We start from the raw sequence: 16,925 nt of genomic DNA, 5'->3' as shown, positions 1-16,925 counted from the left end.
ATCTAGTTTTGGCAGCCGTTCGGTTGCAGTCTCCAGACCCACCGTGCGTGTGGTCTGGATTCAATCCTTTAAGTGTAGGTTTCATTAGGTATAAGTCTTCTGAACCTTTGGTATCTTTACCTAACAATACATGGAAGGTGGAAATCTGACCATTTTTTCATTACCATTAATCACGTTCCTATACAGTCAGAACTTGCACTCACATGGCTTAATCATGTACTCACTCATAGGTGGTTTTTAAACATGAAGCAAAGAAAGCCAGCCTACAAACCACAATCCCAGAGAACTTAGACAACAGTGAGGACACTAAGAGAGACTTACATAGGTCTAATTTACATGGGAAGTACAAGATATCCTGAGTAAATTGGGAGCATGGGGACTTTGGGGGAGGGTTGAAAGGGGGAAGGGAGAGGTAGGGAGGGAAGCAAAAAAAATGTCGAGTTCAATATAAATCAATAAAAAAGAAGGAAAATTCTTTGATAAAAAAACTTTCTTTTACCTTCATAATTCACCTAAGATTTTATATCCTCAGACACTTACACACTTTCTGAGACTCCTGGAACTCACTGATGGTTTCACAGTCTCAGACCTTCATTAACATTTTCCTATGCTTTTATTGCAACTGGGTTGTATTTTTACCAATAGTCTGTCCTGGGCCCTCGTTAGAAACTTCAGTACTGCTACACAGTGCCAAATCTCAATTTCTCTTTAAGATACGTTCATGTTTTTCTAAAACTAATACCACCTTGGTGGCTCTCATATTACAAAGTTCAGCTGCTAATCTTAGGTACAATCTTTTATGAGTACGTGGAGGTCCAGCTTTAATGCAAGCATTGTTTATTATATCTCATAATGAGCCCTGTTTTATGATTTTTGTTTTCATGACAGGAATTACCATACCAAGCAACAACAACAACAACAACAAAACAGGTATGGGAGTGAGGCCTGGTGAAAGACAGATGGATAAAGGCATTATAGGAAAATGAATCAGCCTTTGACAGCCTAATACTTAACAATTTCCTAACTCTATTAGGACAAGCACTTATATAAAGGTGTGGTTCTCTTGAATGATAAGCATCCATATATAAGAGCTACCTTAGACAGATAATTTTAGGAAGAAATGGAAGAAGAGAGAGCACGTTTGGGCATAAAAGATTTTCAGATCATTTGTGTGTGTGTGTGTGTGTGTGTGTGTGTGTGTGTGGTGGCAGAGTTGCCACAAAGTGAAAATTGAGCATTCCAAGATATGCCACCAAAATATACCAAGGCCAAGCTGTTTGTAGTGACAGAGTAAGGCTTTAATAAAATCTGGATTCATGGAGAAAAGAAGAAAGGGTCATAAAATGAAATGCACTGGAGGCAGTTTCTCTAAGATGCAAGGGGGAGCAGACAAGCAAGATAGAAGCCCAGGAGGACATAGTCGATCTGTGAGATTCCCAGGATGGAGTTGGCCATTCTTAGGAAGGATAGAATTCATCCTTGGTGGTGTTTGAACTGTGAGTAACTACATTAAGTGTGTTTTATCTATGGTAATGAGCTTATGAGTTGGAGTAATAGCTAATCCAAGATAAGGAACCTGATGGATTGACAGGTAAGCATTAGAGGATAATATCATATATCCCTGACTAGAAAAAAAGGTTTAATAAGATTTAGTTATCAGCCTGGCTAATACACAGTGATGGGTTACAAGAAGATCAGTTATAAGTTTGGATTTAGGAAGAGACAGAGAGAGTAAGTAAGAGCCTAGAGGCTGGTCAAGTTGAAGTGGGATGTCCCAGAACCCCTGGGGTATGTCAGTCCAGGAGTTTGGCTGAGACGATGACTATCCAGATCAGCCCAAATACAGATAATAATATTTTGTGACTGAAAATTGAGACGTATGGAAAAGGAGGCATCTTTGAGGTCTAGGACACTGAGAAACCAGGAGTGTGACTGACTCTGCTTGGGCAAGAAACAGAAGAAAACCCAGCAGAAGACATGGTTTACATAACTTTTCTAGGGGTGGGTGGATCAGAACTTTCCAGGATGAAGCTTTCTAGAATGGGGATTGGTGGGATTTCAAGTTCAGAGTTTAAAATTTTTACTCTGTAGTAACAGCTGAATTGAGCTGTTAGAACTATTAGAATATTCTGTGGGTGGAATCTGGTGGTTGGTGGTCCTGGTGGGAGGGGTCTGGCCACTCATGTGGCTTGAGGGGCACATATATGTGTGTGTATGTATATACACATACATATATGGAGAGAGAGAGAGAGGGAGAGATATTCATTCTAAAAGTTCTTATTCTGGAGAACCCTAACTAATACAGTCAGCCTTGGTAATTTTTTAACACATTGCCTCAAAATAAAAATAAATACAAGGGACTGGAGATCAGAGATAGGGCTCAGTGTTTCAGTACAGACTTAATATCTTAATATGCATAACCGTTCCTTTACCCAGAAAGGCTTCATGACATCTCTCAGAAGTTTATAGATGTTTGTCTGTATATATATATATATATATATATATATATATATATATATGTATATGTGTGTGTGTGTGTGTGTGTGTGTGTATGTATGTATTTGTGTCTTAGCCAGAGTTCTAGTGCTGTGAAGAGAAACTATGACCATGCCTTCTTATGCCTTCTTATGACCAGTTAAAAGAGAAAATTTAACTGGTACTTGCCTATAGTTTCAGAATGCTAGTTCATTCTTATCGTGACAGGGAGCATAGTAGTACACAAGGCAACATGCATCTGAGTTCTACATTTGAATGTGGAGGCAGCAAGAAGAAAGAGATTCTGAAATTGGAATGAACTTTTTTGAGAACTGAAGGCTATGCACAAAAGACACACTTTCTCAAGGAAACACCTCATAATCCTTATATTGCCACCCATTATGAGCCTATGGAGGTCATTTTTAGTCAAACTACCACAATTTGTATATGAACACATACATGAAATTTTCTTCAAGTTTCCTATACTTGTCATCCCCAGGTTCCTCAATATTTTACCTTCTGACATCATCCCACACCCAATTCATACAAGTTTTCTTGTGTGGTATCTTAACTCCAGATAATATTGTATATCTGCATATCTATCTATCTATCTATCTATCTATCTATCTATCTATCTATCTATCTATCTATCTATACTAGCTAGTTTTATGTCAACTACACACAAGTAATAGTCCTCAGAGAGAAGGGAGCCTCAATTGAAAAAAATGTCACTATAAGATTTGACTGTTGGAAATCCTGTAGCGTATTTTATTAATATGCGATTGATGTGGTCAAACCCAAACCATTGTTGGTGGGACTATCCCTAGGCTATGCGTCTAGGCTTCTCAGCAAACCATGCCAAACAAGCCAGCAAGCAGCACCACTCCATGATTTCTTTATCAGTTCCTGCCTTCTGGATCCTGCCCTGACTGAGTTCCTGTCCTTACTGCTTTTGATCATGAACTGCTTCATGGAACTGTGAGTGAAATCCTTTCCTCCTTTTATTAACTTTGGTCAGGTTGGTTTATTATAGCCTTAGTAACCTGATATAAGTATTGTCTTATGACAATACTTATAAAAAAATTTCTGAAGCAATACTGAATTAAGCGTATATCATAATTTTGTTACTGATTGATTCACCAGCTCTAGATAAGTATTATTTTTCATGTTCCTATGAATGAAGTACTTCAGAGGTCTCCGTTATTAAACTGGTTTCAATCCACATGGGTGTCAATCACATGAAGCCTCTCTGTGAATGGCTAGAAGCTGGACTCTTCTGGAATCAACCAAGCAGCATTCCTTCAGAAACCATACTTATCATTTCTTCACAAAGAAGAATGAAAATAATTTTTAGCTCTTGTTTGAATGTGTTAGGACAGATAATTCCTAAAATGTCTGAAAAATCTCTTTCACAAACAAAAATTGTAAGCATCAAAAACTGCTGAATATTGAATACTCTACAGTATTTAATGTCTTAAAACTTGGTTCCAAATGTAACCTTGAACCATTCAGATATTTATCATAGAAACTTTTAGTAAATGCTTAAAAATATATAACCTCATATGGATATTTGAAGACACCATGGCTTATAACTTCTTGACAACTTGGTCAACTGATTAATATAAGAACTATCTGATAGGATATTTTCCAAAACATGAATGCCATGGAATTACTTCCTTGTCAATAAACAAGGACTTCTTGTGGACTTCTGCCTCAATATAGAGTAATTCTCCATAGCTACAAATAAAGCTCCAGCAAATATCTAGCTCTCATCTATATAAAGAGCTATTTTACCTACGCTTCCTGTACCTACCAGTACTAAAATGGCATCAAGAATTTGCGGAGATTTACACGCACTCAGTTATATTCCCTGAGCGTAACATGTTTGTTTCCTTTTTAAAAATTTGTTCTGTTATATAATTATGTCCTAACTGCAGTTTCTCCCCCCAGTTTTCCTCCCAATCCTTCCCCTACCTCTTCTCTCTCCTAGACCCACCCCTCCTCTGTTTCCCTTCAGAAAAGGGTAGGCCTCCCAGGAATATCAACTAAACATGGCATATCAAGTTACAATAAGACTAGGCAACCTGCATTATATTAAGGCTGGACAGACAGGTAATCCAGTAGAAGGAAAATGACCCCCCAAATAGGCAAAAGAGGGGGAGCCCCCACTCCCACTGTTTGAAGTCTCACAAGAACACCAACACCACAGACTTCATATGTAGAGGACCTTGGTCAGACCTGTGCAGGCTCCCTCATTTAGGCTAGCTCCCATGAGTCCCAGACAGCTGTTTCTGTAGGTTGTCCTTGTTCCATCTATCCCCTATCATCCTTCCTCCCCCTCTTCCTCAGAATTCTCCAAACTCTACCTAATGTTTAGCTGTGGGTCTCTGCATCTGCTACTTAAGACATGGTTTTAAGCTAAACCTTATATGCAAATTTGAAAACTAACATTATTAAAGTTGTATTTTCAATTATTCAGTTAGTAGAAAATACTAATGCCGTGGTTAAACATGGTCGAATTACTTAAGGTAAGTTTATCAAAATCAAGAAATTATTTATAGATATGGCTTTATGTGACAGCTGAATTGGTAAATGTATGAAGATAAAAACAGTCTTAGACATTTTGGCTGCTAAGTCCTTTTAGACACAGCTGAGGAAGCTGAACTCCACAGGGAGTGAGATGCTTGTCTAAGGTCTCTTAACTGGTTAATGGGGAGAGTCAAGGGCTCTTTCTAAGACCATAGTAGAAAAAGCTAACTGCACTCGTGAGAGACATAAGCAGCTCAAACAACAGGATAACTTCCTGGCAGTTTGTGAGTTCGTTAATTTTCTTTAACTGCTCTTTTTTGTTTTTTAAAAAAATCTGTTATACATAATTTTAAAACCATGTTTCTCCAGTTAAAAATATTCTAAAAATATTTCTAAAAATAATGAGACACTTCTAAAGACAATATGGGCTCATTGTTTTATTCCTTAGAAGAATATTTAAGAAAGCTTAAGTGTCCTTATGAAACTTACAGTTGATTTGCCTTTTTACTTGTGTTTCGGATTATCATCTAATCTATTTCAATGTATGAATATAATCGTTTCAGAATGAGGCCTTCCAGTGGGAAAGTGTTCATAGTTGGTATGGAGTTTGAAGTAAGAATTGGAATTGATCTCATATTCTAATATATCCAGCATTTATATCTATATCCATACCTCATAGCTACTGCAAATCCTGTTTGGCTAAATAAAAACCTTCACCATAAACATTGTTCCATACTTTACCTGTATTCTTTAAACACAAAGACAAGATAAAGTGATGTCTGTTTCAGAAGCTAAATGTACACCTTTTCCAAAACTAATGCAAATTCTGAAGCAGAATCTAAACAAATGGAGGAGGTATATGCTGTAGTACAGTGGAAGAGGTAGGTAAAGTCATATGTTTCGGAATCAAACACTGCATCTAAAGCCTGTAATTTGAGCACTAGGGTGGGTGAGGAAGAAGGAAAAAGACCTCACTTAAGATTATACCTGGCTTGTATAATCCTTTTAAGGCCATCCTGGGCTGTATATTATGATTAAGTATCACAAATCATAGTGATACAATCAAATTCACTACAACAGAATTAACCATGTATCTGAGGAGATTTGGATATATTTCATTTCCACTGCTCTAAAATGGTGCTAGATGCATCATTGTAAGCAGAGACTGCTCATTCATTTCCCAGTTGCTCAGACTCGAATAATCACACATAAACTACTCTAATTACTATTTTCTTTGGTTAATGGTTTAGGCTTCTTATTTACTAACTCTTACATCTTAAATTAACCCATTTCTTTTAATCTGTGTATCACCAGGAGACTGTGGCCTACCAGTAAGGTTCCAGCCAGTGTATCCTTCTTCAGTAGCTACATGGTATCTCTTTCCTTTGGCAGATTGGCCTCAACTCAACTCTGTCTTTTTTCTGCTTCTTTGTTTGTATTTCTCACCTGGCTTTGCTTGGCTAAGCCATTGGCCAAACCAGCTTCTTTATCAACCAATGGTAATAAAACATATTCATAGCATACAGAGGGGAATCCCACATCACATCATTTATTTTACTAGCCCTCCTTTATCATTTGTCTATGTACAAGACAGACTTATAATATGAATATTTGGATGACAAAATTTGTCATATGAAATTGGAAAATATAGATTTAAGAATAATTATACTTCGGTAGCAGTATTTCCCACAAAATTCTCAAACACACACACATACATACACACACACACACACACACACACACACACACACACACACACACAAAACATAGTGCCTGACTTTTATGAACCAAAAGATTTAAATTGGGGACCTCACTTGCATTTATTTGATTGCATCACTAATTTTTAATATTTCTTAACAAGTGAAACTTCCTCTTCTGGAAAGAAAATAGTTTGGAGCTGAGAATGTAGTGAACTGAATTTTTAAAATCTTTTTAAAGTTATCTATCTATCAACATGTGTTTACTCAGGACATGCAATTCCATGTGAACATGGTTTCCATACTGTCACTAGTATTATGAATCCCCTGTCTAATAACATTTTCAGATGCTCATTGTGTTCTGTACATCTACATGCAATGGTTCTCTCTGATGTATACATTGTTTCTCTCAGTTTCCACATGCTTAAATATTATTAATATTTGAATGTATTCTCATACACTAAGAATTCCTTAACAATGAGGATTATATTTTATGTATTTTTATATGTGTTTGGTTGTTTTGCCTGCGTATTTTTATATGTATGCAGTGTCCATAGAGGGTAGATATGGATACTTGATGCCTTCGAGTTGTAATTACAGAGAGTTGTGAGCCTATGTATGGGTACTGGGAATCAAACCCAGATACTCTACAAGAGCAGCTAGTACTCTTCAACTTCTGAGCCATCCGTCTAGCCTTTTGTGTACCTATTGTAAGTCACTAAGTAATTTAGCCAAATGGCAAGCACATCCTCCATACCAATTATTGTATTCAATTTTAATGGTTTAATACGATTTACAAACATTTCATTGTGTTGGAAGAGTAGAATGTTCTTCCTCCTGAGACCAGACCCACACAGTGCTGTTCTATCATGTTTACCTTTCAAAATATCAAGTATGTCATTTGTTTCACTTTAATACAAATATCTCTACAATAACACTCTAAGTATCTTTGAGTCCTTATTATACCATTCATAGACAAACAGGCATTCATTATATTAAAATTCTTTAAGTAGCCAGGTGGCGGTGGCGCACGCCTTTAATCCCAGCACTCGGGAGGCAGAGGCAGGTGGATCTCTGTGAGTTCGAGAGCAGCCTGATCTACAAGAGCTAGTTCCAGGACAGGCTCCAAAGCTACAGAGAAACCCTGTCTCGAAAAACCAAAATAAATAAATAAATAAATAAAATTCTTTAAGTGTCAAGTGTAATTAATGTCTTTTCTTGTAGGGTTTGTATTAATGCCATGTTTGTTTTAGTTTGCTTCTCCATCAAACATCAGTGTTTTCAAATTGTAAAGTTTTAATTTATCTTTTTAAAGTTGAAACCCATTATCTAGAAAAAAAACTTGTCTTTTGCTTTCCTCATGTGTAATGTATTTCAGCAAAGAGTTTGACTTTTTCGATATTGCTTTGCAAAGTGTGATATACATGAAATATTCTAAAATAAATGTTTGGTCCTAGAATATTGGATTTTTGGTAAATGTCAGATCATAGTGGAAAATAATATAGTAATTTGTGATTTATTCAGGACATGGGTTGAATAATTTTTCATTTCTATGCTCACATTTATAGAGACATGTCTTTTTGGTTATCTTTAAAATTTACTCAAATATCTTATTGTAAACACAACTGGATATTTATTATCTTTACACAAAGCATATCATGAGAACAGAAAAATTAGACACACTTATTGGGTTTTTGTAAAGTGCACCATATTCAAAGTCAAATTTATAAGTAGCTGTCATATCAAAGTCAATAAATGAAAAGAAATGATTCTATTCTCAAAAGATCAGGCTTTATATTTTTAGATAAGTGCATTCTTCTATAAGTACCTTTCTCTAATAACATGTGATGAATAGTTTTCCAAGTGGTATTTGTATGCATGCTATTTTCCATTAGAGTTATATATATTCAACTCTATATACACATTAATACCTTGAGATTTTTATATGAATTTTCTACGCTACTGCACCACAAAATAGATGTAATATTATTTCCCTGTTGTAGCCTCACAATTCTATAATATTGATACCATTACTGAGATGGCTCTATTTCTCATAACTATGAGTCACTCTAAAATTTTCTTTCTTTGCACGGTTACTATAAGTGGATGGAAAACAACTTATCATGGATTCTAGTAGATTAGTAAAATACTGTCATTTTCAAAGAAGCTATTTTGGAAATGTACAAGAGTTGCTTTAGTATACTATTCACCATACCGTGATGATCATTATCTTCATCTGATTTTGTGTATGACTGTCATAAGAAACTAAAAGGGGGATGGTGTCCAATGTTTTTTAACTTAACTTTTTAAGTTGTGAAAGGCATTTTCCTCTTTGATGCCAATTTAGTCCTATAAATAAAATAGAAACTTGGAAATTTTAAAGGAATTTACTTCTGTTCAGTTAGTCAGACATGACAGTAACCCTGCTGGATTTTTATTTTCAATTAAATATATTGGGCTGGATAAGAAACTGGGTGTCTTCTAGAACTCTAGCTGGTCAAACCAGAATTTTATGGATTCATTTGAGTTCAATGACTAACCTCATTTTTGCTTCTGCCTGTGTAAATTCTGTACATGCTCTGTGCTAGGAATAATTCCCAGTGCTCATGGATATTTAAGTCTATTCTTGTAATCCTCCCAGATCAACACTTTTTTCATGTAACCTGTACATAATTTATAACATCCCAATTTAAACCTTTTCTTGTTCTGAGGTAGCATAATTATAGTCTACAGTAACTCTATAGTTAATATATATGATTTTACTATTAATCATAGTGCTTTGGAGCTAAACTTAATTCTGAAGTCAAATGATATATTCAAATTTCTGTATTTTTATATAGAATAAATAAATAATATTTAAAAGTTAATTCTTTTTTTCTTTCAGAATATTTTCTATGTCTAAAGAAAATAAAAATAAAGATTATTAGAGATAATTATTAATTTAAATTGAATTTTCTTTTTTTAAAATAAACCTTTATTAGATAGAAAGGCTGTCATATTGAAAACGGACTATGAATTTGTTCTTTATGTCTAGACACACTGCCTCTTTCAGTAGCTAACTAAATTGGTGACTGGATCACTTTTCAGAATTTTCTTTAAACCCACAGTAAAATATTTTACATGCCATTAAATATCTAAAAATTCCTTTTTTCTTTAACTCTAAGGTACATTTTAACTTTGGAAGAACAATGGCAATAAACAATGAATAATAATAAGAAAGAATTTATGACATTAGATGACAGGATATATTTGAATTTCTATGTTTGAAGTATACCTTTGAATTGTTTCTTTCTATGGCGGTTTCTGTTTTAGTATATTCCTCCTTGACATTGTAAACAATTTTTCATTTAGATTCATAAGATAAAACAAGGGAATATAATTTTCTCTAGCTGCTGTTGACAACTTACAGTCCATATTTATTAGGAAACTAAAAATACAGGGACAAAATTTATGTCCTTTTGTTTGCTTCCCTTACAGCAAGTTTAATTACACATACAATTCTACTATTTCCTGAAATCAATTATGTTTTCAAATATTCCAAGAATGGATACCATTGTTAAATGAATTTAGAGGAGAATATGGCATTCTTTTGCTATTGTTTGAAGCTGAACTTCCCAATACAACTTATATATTTGATGTAGCAGAAACTTCTTTAGTATTTCCCCACATCTTGGTTTTAGAGCAAAATGTAGTTATATTAACAAGAGGAATAATTTAAATTTAAGAAAACTGAGAATTAGGGATAGTGAAGTAGGCAAAAAGAATCAGGAAGCTGATGAATCATGAGATTGGACTCGCTGAAAGCAACCTGATCGTGATTTTTTTTCCTCATGGAATTTCTCTTTAGCCATGTTATTAGGATATACATTACCTATAAAAATTCATAGATTTCATATGGACACACACATAGATTTGTACAATTAGTTATTGTTTCTTTTCTTTTTGAATTACTTTGAATTTAGAAATTAATCAGAACTAAAATTTTGTAGATAGAACAGTAAGAGACCAGTGATCTATTTTAAGTTCCATCTCTATTTGATTTCTGCAGAGTAAAAAGACCTCTGATAATGTGAAATTTATATGATGATCTACTTTATTTTCCTTGTCCCTTTAGTGTGTGTCTGTGTGTTTGAGTGATTGTCTGTGAGGTTTGTTATTACATATAATGTTATTTAATATAGTAAAAACGTTTTATTATTTCATCTTCTATTTTTTTATAAAATGTTTATCAGTTTTATTAAATTAATAGTTATTGTAGAGCATTGCAGAATATAGCCAGGGTGGAAGAGAGCTATATAAAGAGAGTAGGCAGAGTTAGAGAGATGTCATGTAGCTGCCTAAGGAGAAAGACGTGAGTTGCCGGCCAGAATCTTCCTGGTGGGCCACGACCTCTTGCTGATGCACAGGTTAGTAGAGATGGGTTGATTTAAGATGTAAGAGTTAGCTAGGAATATGCATAAGCTAATATCCACGCAGTGTTGTAATAAATACGGTTTCTGTGTGATTATTTCGGGTCTGGGTGGCTTGGAATGAATAAGCAGCTTCCACCTAGAATTTTTTTTTAATAAAGTGTATAAATAGTTTTACGGATTAACGATAAATTCAGGTAAAATCTACAAATGTCCATGAAAAGCCCAAAAGAAGTCTGGATTTAGAAGAAAGAAAAATAAATAACCAGTATTCTATAAACAGTTATTTTACTTGCTAGATAAAGTTTAATTCAGTGTGGTCCATGACCTTTCCATTTCACCTTTTTTCTATTTATTATGTTCTGGTATGAGCAGCAAAGACCACATACTATTTTATTTTATAATTTTTGCTCTATTACCACACTAATTACATAAACAATAAACAACCACTATAGATATTTACAATAGCAGAATTTTATCTTTTTGCTTTTCCTATTTCTCATACAATGCAGTACTAATTTTGCTTTGTATTTTTCTTCTCCAGAGTGATTTATATTTGTCTATTTGAAGTGTAAATTGAACAACTGTATTTACAATTTATATACTTTCAATAATAAATTAATCTTTTATTAATTCAGTAGTAAGGGCACAATATTATTCCAACTAACCCATAATATTCTCAAAGTTCTATAATCTGAAAGCAATTGCAAGTTTTAAAGATAGCAGAACATATTTCTTAAATATTTTAAAAAGATAGATGATTCCATTTTTGGTTCTTTTTTTTTTTTGGTTTTTCGAGACAGGGTTTCTCTGCAGCTTTAGGGCCTGTCCTGGAGCTAGCTCTTGTAGACCAGGCTGGTCTCGAACTCACAGAGATCCGCCTGCCTCTGCCTCCCGAGTGCTGGGATTAAAGGCATGCGCCACCACCGCCCGGCTTATGATTCCATTTTTGATAATGAAACTTAATTCTCTAACTTTATATCTTGAATTTAGTATAATTAATATATCATTAATTATAATATAATTATATAATAATATATATTTATATATAACTATAGAGTTAATACAGTTTTTCAATGAAAACTTTCAATTAATTTCCTACTGTTGTCTTAAGTAAAACAGATGGCAGTTCTCTTGACATTGTGAAATTTTCTATAATTCTTTAAAAAAAAGTATTCCATGTTTTTATCAGTAGTAGTACTATGCTATACATGTAACCTCTCCTAAGAAAGCACATTTCATGATAAATGTTCTATTCAAAATATGAAATTTAAAAACCTACCTTTATGCATACTTATAATTTTTTATTTGTGATAAATATCCATATGCATAGTAGAACAACAGTATATATATATATATGTATATATATATATATATATATATATATATATATATATATATATATATATATATATATATAGAGAGAGAGAGAGAGAGAGAGAGAGAGTATGGACATATATCAAACATACCTCATACCTTTTGGGTTAAATTATTAAAATAAAAGGCTCATGGACAATAAATAAGCCTAGCTTATTTCCTCTTACATTTGGGCCACAGAAGCTTAATGGTTTTTGAATGGTTCAGGAATATTCAATGATGAATTACATTATTCAGTTGTACTTGTATTACCTACTATGTAAACATTAATTCTTTATTACTACTAATTAATTTTGTGCCCATGTAAAGCTCCAGTATTATCTAATTTGTATCTAATAGTAAAACTGATCATTAGGAAAGTAATTAAATGTGTGTACTCGAGAAGTTTAAGTTTTTCAGCTTAACTTTATAATTTACATAGTATTTTATTTTTTAAACAAAGCAGCCCTCTTAGTGAAGAAGGCTAATACAGACAAAAGATAAAGGAAAAAAGCAGGATATATTTGATATGCTGAGGGAAGAGAAAAAGAGGGATTATTAGTGAATGAGAGAGAGAGAAAAAAATTGGCTAAGGAATAAAAGCAGTTACACAACAATAATTTTGACTGGAAAAGTCACAGGAAATCACATTACTATTTACCTAAAAGTTAGTGCACATAATTCCATGCTTGAATATACATAAATAGATTTAAGGAACTATTATTATTTTGCCTGAGGTGCTTCTCCAAGAGCATGTAAACAGAAACCCAGTACCAGGCATGAGAATTTTTTCTTTGAGTTTTTGGCTAGGGCCACGTGAGAGACTCCCAAAATATACAGCCTTTTGCTATTGCTCTTGCTTATCCCTTAGAGGTGGTAGGTAGGTGTCTATTGCTGAAGACACTGTGCACTTCAAAAAGAGGGTATAGAGGACCTTGAGCTGGAACTGAACTGAATGCCCCATACATAAGAACCAGCTTTATGACCTGAAAGTGCTATTCAAGCTTCCAAAGAAGAGAATCAACCAATAATCCCACTCAGCTACGATACCTGTGAACTACAGCAACTACCAGCATGGCATGAAACCCTAAGGTTGCATAATGGCACACATATTTGGTAGATAATAAAGAGTTATTTATTTGGACTCAACAATTGTTCAACAAGAGAAAAGTTCTTCCTGTTATTGGATACAAAGTTAACTAAGAGGGTCTGGTGAAATCCTGTTTCTTCAAAGAGAATGTACATCCAAAATTTTGCTAAACCAACATAATCATTAACAGCAATATATAAACTTTCATCTTTATACCCATAGGTAAGTATGATCTTCACCCCTCATCAAGAAATCTTCTCTTTGCAACAGACAAACACTGATACAGAAAACCAAAGTCAATCAGTATTCAGAGTTGGGAAATCAAGCCCCAACTGATAAATTTATAATGCATTCAGAATATCTGACAAAAATCCTAGTGCTGGGCATGGGAACCTCCCTTGGTGTTGTTAACAAGTGGGCATCCAAGAGATTCTGAAAATTGTAGGTTCTTGCCATTGTCCATGATTGCCTCCCAGAAAAGCAGGTTAAGTCCAAATTGCTAAAGGATACCACATGATTTGAATGTGGAAACCTTCTCTCTGGGAATGGGTTGTCATTGTAATGGGTGTTACCATTCACACTACCCAGGAAGAAAAATAATTAGGTGAAGTACTGTTTTAGCCAGTGTTTTATTGCGGGGAAGAGACATATTGGCCCTGGAAACTCTTATAATATCAAGCTTTTAATTGGGGCTTGTTTACATTTTCAAAGGTTTAGTTCATTGTCATGACAGCAGGGAGCATGTTGGAACAAAGGCACACACACACAAGATACTGAAGGAGTATATGAGGATTCTACATCCAGATATTGAGGCAGTAGAAAGACTGATTCTGGGCCTGACTTGGCCCTGTGCTATGTCAGATCCATTAACATTAGTGACACACTTCCTCTAACCAAGACACATCAACTCCAGAAAGGTGACATGACACCACTTTCTCATGTAGTGCCATTCCCTCATACCTAAGCATTCAAATATGTGAATCTATGGGCACATTCTTATTCAAAGCCCCACAACCACCCAGCTATAAAGCCTGGTAGCCATGATGACCAGCACAAATATGTGTCCACAAGGAGATAAGGACAGCAATAATATTCTGGGAACTGTCAACAGTTCAAATTGGATTTAAATCCTGTTCAAAAGAAGGAATTTCAAGTCTGTTACTGTAAACACCCATAGGTGGTGAGTGTCTGGAACCTAGAAAAGAATACAGGACAGTCACCTTCGTGAACCAGGAAATTTTCCTAAATTTTTGTTTTTATACCCACATATATGTGTTAATGTCACCCTTCTCAAGTTACCTATTTTTGCTGCAAACAAAGATAGTAAAAAAATCTACAACTGTCAAAATGCAGTAAATTGGCAAGCATGTAATGCCAAAATCAATTGATACATCTACAACACAAACTTTTTAAGTTGTAGAAGAGAGGGTGAGGACATTATAAGAGCAAGCTTTCTGCTCTAAGACATTCTTTCCATGACAGGACTACTGTGCCTATGAGATCTCAACAATATAATCACCTAAACAAGACTCAGTTTCTGTTCCATGGCTGTAAATAGACACTTTGACCAAGTCAAAGAATAGAAGAAAGCATTTAAATGGGGGATTGATTGCCATTTCAGAAGGTTAAGCTATTATTTTCAGTGTGGAAAGTATGATTACATTCAGGCAAGCAGAATTGGTGTTGGAAAAGAGACTAAGAACTACATCCCGGTGTAGAAGGTCCTTCTCTCTATGTGTTGCTTTTATTGGTTAATGAATAAAGAAAACTGTCTTGACCTTTATTAGGGCAAAAGAATAGAGAAAGGCAAAGAAAACTAAAGTGAATGCTGGAAGAAAGGAGGGTGGAGAGAGAGAGAGATGCCATGGAACTGCCGCCATTGTGAGACATGCTGAAACTTTGCCAGTAAGCTACTGATACATGGCAATGCACAGATTAATGAAGATGGGTTAAATTAAGAGTTAGCCAATAAGAAGATAGAGCTTATGGGCCAAAGCAGTAATTTAACACAGTTTCTGTGTGATTACTTCGGGTCTAAGCTAGCTGGGTGGCTGGAATGAATAAGCGGGACTTTCTCCTACAAATTGGCACCCAAAGTGGGGCCAACCAAAGCCATGTAAAACCTGAGAGGGTTTGAAGAAAAATTCTAGACAAAAAAAAATACAAATTTTAACACAGCTTCTTGATGTTTGCTGGTGGTATGCTGCAGCTCCTTTAAGAGAGGCTTTTATGACACAGCTACAGCAGTAGAAAAATGCCACAGGGTTTTGAATTGCAGGCTTTCTGGTACTTGTTGCCAGCACGACCTCTGGCTCTTATGGGAGACCAACTATTTGGATGGGGTTCATGAGTGGTGTGCAGCATGCAACTTGCTTGATGGCAATTTAGACTGGCTGTGTGCCTGGAAGTAGGATGGTGTGCATGGCTCAGAGGCACAAGTGATTCTGGGAAGGGCAAATATGCAATACCATATTTGGCCTAGTAATGCTGCTGCTTAAGTTTTAAGAAGGGCTTAGCATTTTAAAAAGTGTTCCTGGACAGTAAAGCATTACAGATATGCAATAAAGACAAATCCAGATGAGTCATAGTGTTGGATAAATGTAGGCTTGGTAGAGAGAAGAAAAAGGTTACAGAGAGTTATAAAAAGAAGTAAATAGTTTTTAAAGAAAGAGAAAGGGTACAGACAGTCATAGATTAAAAGGAGTAAAGAAAAACAAGCCACACAAAGATGGACTATACACAGAGAGCCTGTTTTATGTATATTATAATATTGTGTATATTTAAATTTTTGACTGTGAGTACCTTAGTACATAGAGATTTCACTGTATGTGCTGCTAAGCTAAACCAGTATATATATATATATACTGGTATCATGATTATATTATAAAGGTATCATGATTTCCAAATTTCGTTCTAAAGATATGTTGCTTTAGAAAAGAAGTGATTCTCTTGTTTCCACAGAGGATGAGAACCTGTGGATTGATCCAGATTGGTGTTTTTTGATGGAACAAGAACCCCTGAAAGTTTGCTGTAAACACACCCACAAAGAAAATACTTCATCCAATAAACAGCAGGAAGCAGTTTGGAGAAACTATACCCATATTTCCAAATATTGTCTATTAATTTTTTTCACTTAATGTGGGATATGACACATATATGAATAATTTGCATTGGTATAGATCTTGATTTATTGATACAAGTTTAAGATCAATCTTGTTATATGTATCATTCTACTCTTGATTAAGGTGTTATGGTTGTGTAGTTCATATAAAAAATGTAATGTATAATTAAGAAATATAAGTTAATAAATAATCTTCTATAATAGTCAAGCTTGTAGTCATGTAAGTTAGATTTTCTAGATGTATAGAG

This window comes from Arvicola amphibius, chromosome 13 (genome assembly GCF_903992535.2).
Source record: "Arvicola amphibius chromosome 13, mArvAmp1.2, whole genome shotgun sequence".
Classification (NCBI taxonomy): domain Eukaryota; kingdom Metazoa; phylum Chordata; class Mammalia; order Rodentia; family Cricetidae; genus Arvicola; species Arvicola amphibius.
Note: the sequence above shows the minus strand (reverse complement) of the source record.